We start from the raw sequence: 10,123 nt of genomic DNA on the forward strand, positions 1-10,123 counted from the left end.
ATATTTGTTGTAAGGTTATTGGTTTCAAGATACCAAGTTAATCTGTTATTCACCATAGGTTCCGTGGTTTTACAGACAAAGCTAGTTAGAGATATCGGCCTGTAATTTGATGGATCTGTATGATCCCTGCCAGGTTTTGGTAATGGGATTACAATGCCATGACGCCATGAAGAAGGAAATTCGCCCAAAGTCCATATCTGATCAAACATACCTAAAAGTGTCATCAGACATGGTTCAGGTAAGTCTTTCAAAAGCTGGTAATGGATATTGTCATCACCAGTTGCAGTGTCACGAGCTTGCTCAAGAGCAGTATGCAACTCATGTAATGAAAACACTTCATTATAATCTTCACCATTATTTGAGTCGAAATTAAGTTTTATCTTTATCCTGTTGTTTCTGATATCTGTGAAACTCAAGAACATAATTTGTCGATGATAAATTTTTTACGAGAGCTTCACCAATTTTATTTGCAATTTTAGAGTTATCAGTAATTAAATTACCACCATCTTTAAGACGTGAACTGCAGATTTCGATCCTTTGCTTTTAATTCTTTGAACCATGTTCCACACCTTGGACACTTTCAGGCGGAAATAATGTTCTGCCTTTTTCCTTGCTTTTCTGTCTGTCTACAATCTGTATTAAACCATGGTTTTCGTACGTGTGGAGACGTAGAGGATTTTGGTATACTCTCATCAGCGATTTCATTTAAAAGGTCCGCAAAGGTTCATTTATATCATGAAACATTCGGGTTGCAGTTTCGATTTACTGATAGTTTGACATAAAGACCAGTTAGCTTTTGAAAAGTTCCATCTTGTATACGATGAAGAATCAGAGGGAGTTATACCTGAAAGAACAGTTGGGAAATGATCACTTCCACAAAGGTCATTATGAACAGACCAATCAAATTCATTACGGAGGTTAGAATCTGCATTAGACAAATCCAGAGATGAACACGTACCAGCGGTAGGATGCATATAGGTGCTTGAATCATCGTGGTATATACACAAATCATTATTGGAGATAAAACCTTCCAGTGTTTTGCCTTTAATGTTAGTATTTCTACCACCCCAGAGGGGATTGTGGCCATTGAGATCACCCATTATAAGGGATTCGGAAGTTGATCATAGAGATCTTGAAGATCAGACAGTTGAAGTGTTGAAGAAGGCGGAATATACAACGAGCATATTGTGAAAGCAGCATGAAGAGTAAGTCTCACTGCAACGGCAACGAATTTGTATTAAGTGTGACAGGGCTGTGAGTAACGTTATTCTTAACAAGTACTGAAGACCCGCCAGTGGCCCTTTCACCCGGAGATGAGTAAGAGTTATATGCTTCGAAATGACGTAGATTAAAAGTATCTGTCTGTTTAAGATAAGTTTCCTGCAGATAGAATGCTGATGGTGCTAGATTCTGGACTAATAACTGCAACTCATTTAGTTTAGTCCTTAAACCTTACAGTTCCACTGAACTATATTTGTAGAATGCATTATCTTTTTGGTGGGTTGATTGGGGATCTACCCCACACTTTTCTTGTGGGCGACAGACTATGTGCCCTTGTTTGGATGTTTTCGGATACATCCATATCTTCTAAGGATCCGAACTTATTAAAAAGTTGAATTTTGTTACCAGACCCTTGAGGCTCTTCCACTTTGACCCTTTTGTGGAGATTCACATCTAGATTTAGGCTTGTTTTTTCCAGTTTCTTTCATATTTGACTGAGACGTACGTTTTGCATTTGAAGCACCTTAATGGGTTAAGAACATAGGTATCAACAGTAATGTTACAGTATCCAGCTTTCACTGATTTTGGCACAGCTGGGGATGAAAAAGAAAACAAATAGGTGTTCCTTGGAACAGTGTCCTTATTTTTCCGGGTTGTAAACCTTTTGATGTACATGACACCTTGATCCTTCATCTCTGTCACAATATCTAATTCCGTCATGTCCGCAAACAACTGATCATGATCTCGAATTATGCCTTTGCTAGTGTTTAGCGTCCTGTGAGCCGAGACTGACACAGGAATTCCTACCAACAATTCGGTTGTCATCAGGTTTGTAGCTTGCTGTCGTTTACTGCATTCAATGAGAAGAGCTCCTGAACGCAAACGCCTAACATTTTTGACATGTTGACATCACTCGCAATACCTTGAATAGCCTTCGATACTGCAAACGGGTTCAACTTAAGTGGTATCTTATCATGAGTCTCGATCACTATAGAGCGTGGCCAGTAGTCAATTGATTGTGTCGGTCTGTGTTCATTATCATCTTCAACAATGTCTAGTGGACGTTTTGCGTTTTTATGGGGTTTTCGTAAGCCATAGTTGGTTTCAAAAGATTCATCATCCGAGCTCCCCACCCACCACGGAGTATCACAAAGACAATGCAGATCTCCAGCTGGCAGCAGCAAGGATACCCGGATGATATACTCCAGCAGAAAAATTAAAAGATTAATAGTTCCACAAGGTCGGCCCATGAGGAACCGCCTTCTGGGAACACGACTCTAGGCAAAAACACACATAACATGATGCATTTGGAATTATAGATTCACAATAGTTTGGCCAAGCATGAAAAATCAAATTAACAGTTTCATTAAGTTTTGAGCATTTCAAAGTTGCAGCTCAGGGCTTGGCGTGACCAGCCGATTGATAGAACCGGGCCAGTTCTACCACCCGTCTAGGTGAAGTAAGGGCCGAAGTGGTGTGTTGAGCAAAAGGAGCAAAATGGTTCAGTCTCCTACTGCCCTCAACCACCAGACTATCGTCCTCCACCGACACGGGACGCAATCCTTGGCAAACAGGTTGCCCAACAGGTTGACCAGCAATGGGGTGGTGCGGACACATTCTGTCCCGGGTCCACACGGGAGAAGAGCACTTAGCGTTACCCAGCACCCACCACGAGGAGGTGTCTCTTCACGGGGGCCACATTCTTTAGAAAAGGATGAATGATTTCCTGAACAGTTTGTACAGTTTTTGTGAATATTTTCACAATCTTCGGTTACATGTGTATTCTCAGCACAGTGAGCACATGTAACAGACAATGTGCAAGTATTAACACCATGCGCGTACTTTTGACACTTAAAGCAGCGCAGAGGATTTGGAATATATAAGTCAACATTCAGATTGCAGTAACCTGCTTTGATTGACTGTGGAGGAGTTGGAGTGAGTGAGTGAGTTTAGTTTTACGTCGCACTTAGCAATATTCCAGCTATATGGCGACGGTCTGTAAATAATCGAGTCTGGACCAGACAATCCAGTGATCAACAACATGAGCATCGATCTGCGCAATTGGGAACCGATGACATGTGTCAACCAAGTCAGCTAGTCTGACCACCCGATCCCGTTAGTCGCCTCTTACGACAAGCATAGTCACCTTTTATGGCAAGCATGGGTTGCTGAAGGCCTATTCTACCCCGGGACCTTCACGGGTCGGAGGAGTTGGAGCTGAAAATTAAAACAGATATGTATTGATTTGGACAGTCTCATGATTTTTCCGTGTTGTGAAACGTTTGACGAAAGATACTCCTTGATCTTTCATCTCGGACACTAAAGCGAGCTCAGTCATGTCTGCTCGAATACGCTCACGTTCTCGAACTATACCTTTCCTTGTATTCAGTGTTCTGTGAGCAGAAAATAATACCGGGACTCCGACAAACATATCAGTTGATAACAGGTTGGTAACTTGTTGTTTTCTGCTACATTCAATCAGCAGCGAACCTGATCGCAAGCGTTTGATATCTTTCATCTCACCTGCAATGCTAGAGATACCTTTTGAAATTGCAAAGGGATTTAGTTTGAAAGGAGCCTTGTCAAGGGTCTCGATTGGTATATTGGTTCGTCATACGAGCTCTCCACCCACCAAGGAGTATCACAAGGGCAATGGTAAAGCAAGCGGGCTTCCAGCTTATAGCACCAAGGATACCCGGATTATATACTCCAGCAGAAGAATTAAAAGATTAATAATTCCACCAGTTGGGCCCATGAGCCACCGCCTTCTGGACATAGGACTCTATGCAAAGTTTAGAACAACATAATTCAAAATCAAAAATGTTTTAGACAATAAAACCAAGACCAAAGTTACACCAATTCCAAATGATATTTATGCAGTGATAAATATAATTATTATCCATGCACACGGCTTGGCATGACCAGCCGATTGGTTGAACCGGGCCCAATTCAACCACCCGTCTAGGTGAAGTCAGGGCCAAAGTGGTGTATTAGGCAATAGGAACATAGTTACAGGCCCCTATTGCCCTCAACCACCAGGATCCCTTCCTCCACGGCAAACGGGTTGGTGGGCCAAATATCCCACTGGGTCCACGACAGGGGTGAACGGCTCTCAGCGTTACCCAGCACCCACCACGAGGAGGCGGCCGTTCATGGGTGCCCACATTAGTTGAAATTAGGTAACGGAGAGTCCATAGATGGGTAATCGTGTTTGGCAGCTAGACTGGAGAGTTGCTAGGGCTTGAGTTCTGCCCCAGAAAGAGGCACACATGACACGTCATCTCAAGTTTGCTTCTGTTAACCCAGCTGTTAATAGGTACCCGATGGGATAAGTTACATGACTGTGAACCTTTTAACGCCTTACATGCAGGCACCCGTGGAGAGCCACCTCCTCGTGGTGAATGAATGAGTGAGATTTGTTTTACGCCACACTCAGCAATATTCCAGCGTATGGCGGCTGTCTGTAAATAATCGAGTCTGGATAAGACAATCCAGTGAACAACAACATGGGCATGGATCTGCGCAATTGGGAACCGATGACATGTGTCAATCAAGTCAGCGAGCCTGGCCACCCGATCCCGTTAGTCGCCTATTACGACAAGCGTAGTCGCATATTATGGCAAGCATGGGTTGCTGAAGACCTATTCTACCTCGAGACCTTCGCGGGTCTCCTCATGGTGGGTGCTGGGTAATGCTAAGAGTTCTCCAACCCCTGTGTGGACCCGGGTCAGCAAGCTCCATAGACCCTTTTGCTGGTCGCAAGGAGCGGCCGAATTGGGCAATCCGTTTGCCGTGGGTTGCGTCCCGTGTCGGTGGAGGACGGGAACCTGGTGGTTGAGGGTTATTGGGCCTTTAATCATGTTCTGTTCATGCCTAACACACCACTTCAGCCCTTGCTTCACCTAGACGGGTGGCTGAATGGGCCTGATTCAACCAATCGGCTGGTCATGCCAAGCCCTGTGTATGTATGTATGTATGTATGTATGTATGTATGTATGTATGTATGTATGTATGTATGTATGTATGTATGTATGTATGTATGTATGTATGTATGTATGTATGTATGTATGTATGTATGTATGTATGTATGTATGTATGTATGTATGTATGTATGTATGTATGTATGTATGTATAATCCATGCACAGGGCTTGGCATGACCAGCCGATTGCACATATATGATTGGACTTTTAGTTTCGGTCTTGGCTTAATTGTTCATTGACCTTTTCTGACTTTGAAATGCATTTTTGAAGTTCTGAACTTTGCCTAGAGTCATATGCCGAGAAGGCGGTGGCTGATGGGCCAATCTGGTGGATTAATTATTTATAATTCTTCTGCTGGAGTATATCATCCGGGTATCCTTGGTGCTGCAAGTTGGAGACCCACTTGCTTTTAGCATTGCCCATGTGAAACTCCGTGGTGGTGGGTGGAGAGCTCGGATGACTTAACCATATTACACTAAGCATGGCTAATGCAATTCCACCAAAAAACACAAAACGTCAACTTCAAATTGACCCTGTTGATACTGACCACGGACCATCTGCATCGACTGGTTATTGGCCGCGTTTCCTTGTGATTGAGACTCCTGACAAGACACCGTTAAAGCTGACGCCCTTTGCTGTATCGAAAGGTATTCAAGGTATTGCTGGGAATGTTAACAAAATTAGAGTCTGACGCTTACGTTCGGGGTGCGCTGCCAGTTGAATGTGGGAAGAAACAACAATTAGCCAACCTGATGAACAATAAATCTTTCGTGGGCATTCCGGTCACGGTCTCTACTCACAAAACATTGAAAACAAGTAAAGGTATCGTTAGAAATCGTGATATGGTATCAGAAATGAAGGATCAAGGTGTGCTTTATGTCAAGTGCTTTTCAACTCGGAAAAAATATGAAACCATCAAAACGAATACGTATCTGTTTACTTTTTCATCTCTAAATGCGCCCAAATCAGTGAAGGCAGGCTATTGTAACATTCAAGCTGACACCTACATCCCCAACCCGCCCAGGTGTTTTAAATGCCAGAAATTGGGACACGGTGTAACTACTTGCACGTTTTCTGTTGTGTGTGCTCACTGTGGTGAGAAAACACACACAAAAGAAGATTGTACTAGCGACTTTAAAAAATGCACCAACTGCTCAGGCGACCATTCCTCATTTTCTAAACAGTGTCCTATTTGGAAAGAGCAAATGGAGATAAACAAAATAAAAATTAATCAAAATATCTCTATTTCTGAGGCAAAGAACTGGTAAAGAGATCTGATCTTCCCGAAAGTTATTCCACAGTACCAAACACATCAGCTAAGTCTAGCTCTAAACAAACAAAATCATCCACAGGCTGCCACATTACCTTGACACGGATAAACTCTCCACAGCTTTTGTACCCTGCTATATCATCTCAGACTGAGGAATCACTTGCTGATCATAAATCATCTTCTCAGTCACGCTCAGAATCTCAATCGATAGCTGATAGTCAACAAACTGTTAAAAGTAAACCTTAGCCTAAGCCTGATGCTTCAAAACAACAAAGTGGCAGAACCCCTAAAGGGTCACGAAATAAATTTCAGTTGTTCAATAAATATGGATCTTTTGAAGACTTGGACGTATCTTAAGACGTCCATTCTAGGGCACATATATAGCTTGTCGCCTTCCAAAAACGTGCGGGATAGATCCCCAATAAATCCCCCCAAAAGATAGTTTATTCCAATAATATTGTACAATGGAACTGCAGAGGAGTGAGGCCTAACTTACATGAATTACAGCTATTAGTCCAAGATTTTACACCTTCAGCGATCTGAAGATATCCAAGAAACATATTTAAAACAGATAGAGACATTTGACCTTCGTCATTTTAATGCATATCATTCTTTTTCACCTCCGGGTGATGGGTCACCGGTGGATCACCCATTCTAGTCAGACAAAAACGTTATCCATAGCCCTGTTTTACTTATTACTAATATGCAGGCTGTTGCAGTGAGAATGACTTTGCATGTACCTTTTATACCATGCCCTCTCTATATCCCTCCGTCTTCAACGTTTGCCAAACCTGATCTTCAAACTCTATATGACCAACTCCCGAAGCCCTGTATTATAGTGGGATATTTAAATGAGCACAACCCACTCTGGGGTAGTGTAACTGCCAACACTAAAGGTAAATTGTTGGATGACTTTTATTCTGACAATGATTTATGCATTTATAATGATGGTTCAAGCACACCCTGGTACAGGGACATATTCTGCTCTCGACCTGTCACTCACAAATTCAGAACTACGAAATGAATTTGAATGGTCAGTACACGATGATCTCTGTGGATGTGACCATTTTCCTACTCTACTAAGACCTGTGACTCCATCAGATGTACCTCCATCATCAACTTCATGGGCTTCAGGGACATTTCCTTCTTCATGACGTGACGCTATAGTAGAACCAATACCTAAACCTGGACGTGATCATACGGATTCATCCAATTATCGTCCGATTTCATTAACTAGCTGTGTTTGCAAGACCACGCATGATAAACAATCGACTTGTTTGGTACTTGGAAACAAATAACCTCATAACAGATATACAGTGTGGTTTCCGTAAAAACAGAAGTACTGTTGATCACTTAGTGCGTTTGGAATCATTTGTTAAAACGCTGTAATTAATAAACAACACGCTGTGTCTATCTAGAAAAAGCATATGACACAACCTGGAAATATGGCATTTTAAGAGATTTACATGACTTCGGTTTGCGAGGTCGTTTGCCTGAATTTATACCCAACTTTTTAAATGACAGACAATTCCAGGTCTGCGTGGGTTGTACCCTGTGTGATCGTTACAATCAGGATCAGGATGTTCCGCAAGGCAGTATTTTGTCACACTTTTTACCATAAAGATCAACAGTTTATGTAAAGTTTTAATCGCTTTAATAGATTAATCGTTATTGGTGGATCATTTTAATATGTCTTGTCGTGGGAAAATAATGCATACTATTGAACGACAACTACAGTTGTGTTTAAACAAAATACATAAATGGTGTCTTGAAAACGGCTTTAAATTTTCTAAATCAAAAACCAATTGTATACAAGAATAAAGACCAAGAACTATTTCCAAGTGGTACCCCAATCAAAGTTGTCAAGGAGACCAAGTTCTTGGGACTAATTTTCGATTCACATTTGACCTTTTGCCGCAAATTAAATCCCTTAAATCTAAATGCCTGAAGGCACTCAATTTGTTAAAGGCTGTCTCAAATTGTAAATGGAGAGCTTATCAAGCTACCTTCCTCCATCTGTATCGATCACTGGTCCGTTCCAAACTTGATTATGGTTCCATTGTCTATGGTGGAGCCTGTAATATAAACCAAAAGCTGTTAGATTCTGTTCACCACCAAGGTCTAAGACTTTGTCTTGGGTACTTTTGTATCTCCATTTGACAGTCTCTAAGTCGAGGCACATGAACCATCTCATACACGACGCGGTGGCTTGTGTATCAGATGACAGCTATATTTGTACTGTAGAAACAAACGCCATATTAACGACTCTTAAATATATTCAAAGGCACCCTAAACACAAACAGTATATAATCTATTCAGACTCTCTTTCCTGCCTTCAGGCTATTAAAAATCTTGCTTGTAAACATCCACTTTTAATAGAAATTATTAAATTATATAACGATCTTGCTACTGGACAATACGACATCGTCTTTTTCTGGTAACATAATGGGTGATCTTGCTGCCAAGGAAGCACTCAACAAATTTGTAACACCACTTCTTATTCCATACACTGATTAAAAAGCTATCATTGGATCCTATATACGTGATCCGATGCAAAAGAACTGGGACACGCAGATAGGCATCAATAAATTACATGCAATAAAACCCTCTATCTGTTATACCTACTTGGGTTGTCAGTCCAGATTTGAAAAGGTCATTATGAGACGATGTCGTATTGGTCACACCACATGTACACATGAAAACCTATTGAAGGGTGAAGATCCTCAGTTTTGCATCCCTTGTGATGAAAGAATCACAGTCAAGCATGTCTTCCTTGACTGTGTTGAATATTCCATCACAAGGGATAATTATTTTAAATCAAGAACCATGAAGGATCTTTTTAACAATGACAATTCTCATTTCATTATTGCATTTTTAAAAGAATTCGATTTGTTAATTGAATTGTAAATAGATAAATATTTTATGATTGGAAGTTTGAATTAGTAACTAAGATTCTTAGTGGCTGTATCCTTGAGGGGCGTTAAAGTACCGTAAAATTATTGTCCTCCTGAGAGGGTAGGTAAGTCCCAAAACATTCCAAGAACATTTAGGCTTTCCACTCATTTTAATCGTAGTATATGTGTATTGTGACTAAACTGCTAACATCTGCAGGGACGGTGTAAATCCACCTAGGGTCCATGCAGGAAGCAAAGGTACTGTAAGTCCCCATGGTCCTTAGTATGGTGATCTACCTTCAGTTGTTGGCAATTTATAGCCTGTTTTTATATTGTATTGTCCGAATAGTGATATTATTTTTAACTTTCCACGCTAGTTTTGAATATAATTGTGATATTCTAGTTGTTTTGTCCTTTGTCGACAGGTTTTTATGATATACATATATTCCATTTCAGTGTTAAATGTTCTCGTCACGATATGGCTGAAATATTGCCCATCTGACGTTAAATATTAACTCACTCACTCACTCACTCACTCATCTTACGGGCAGTTTGGGTTAACCGGGAAAATAATGTCTTAAGTGCTTTGAGTGTGCTTTATTTAACGTTCACTACTACATATGTTAATAACATTTGTTCCCAATTGTGACAATTTCATGACTGGCTACCTCTTACATGACCATATTACCCAATCGCCAGCCTTAAACCGTTGTCAGTCGCGAGCAAGTCAACTATAACGATTGCTGAACATCATTGG

This window comes from Haliotis asinina, chromosome 2 (assembly GCF_037392515.1).
Source record: "Haliotis asinina isolate JCU_RB_2024 chromosome 2, JCU_Hal_asi_v2, whole genome shotgun sequence".
NCBI lineage: Eukaryota > Metazoa > Mollusca > Gastropoda > Lepetellida > Haliotidae > Haliotis > Haliotis asinina.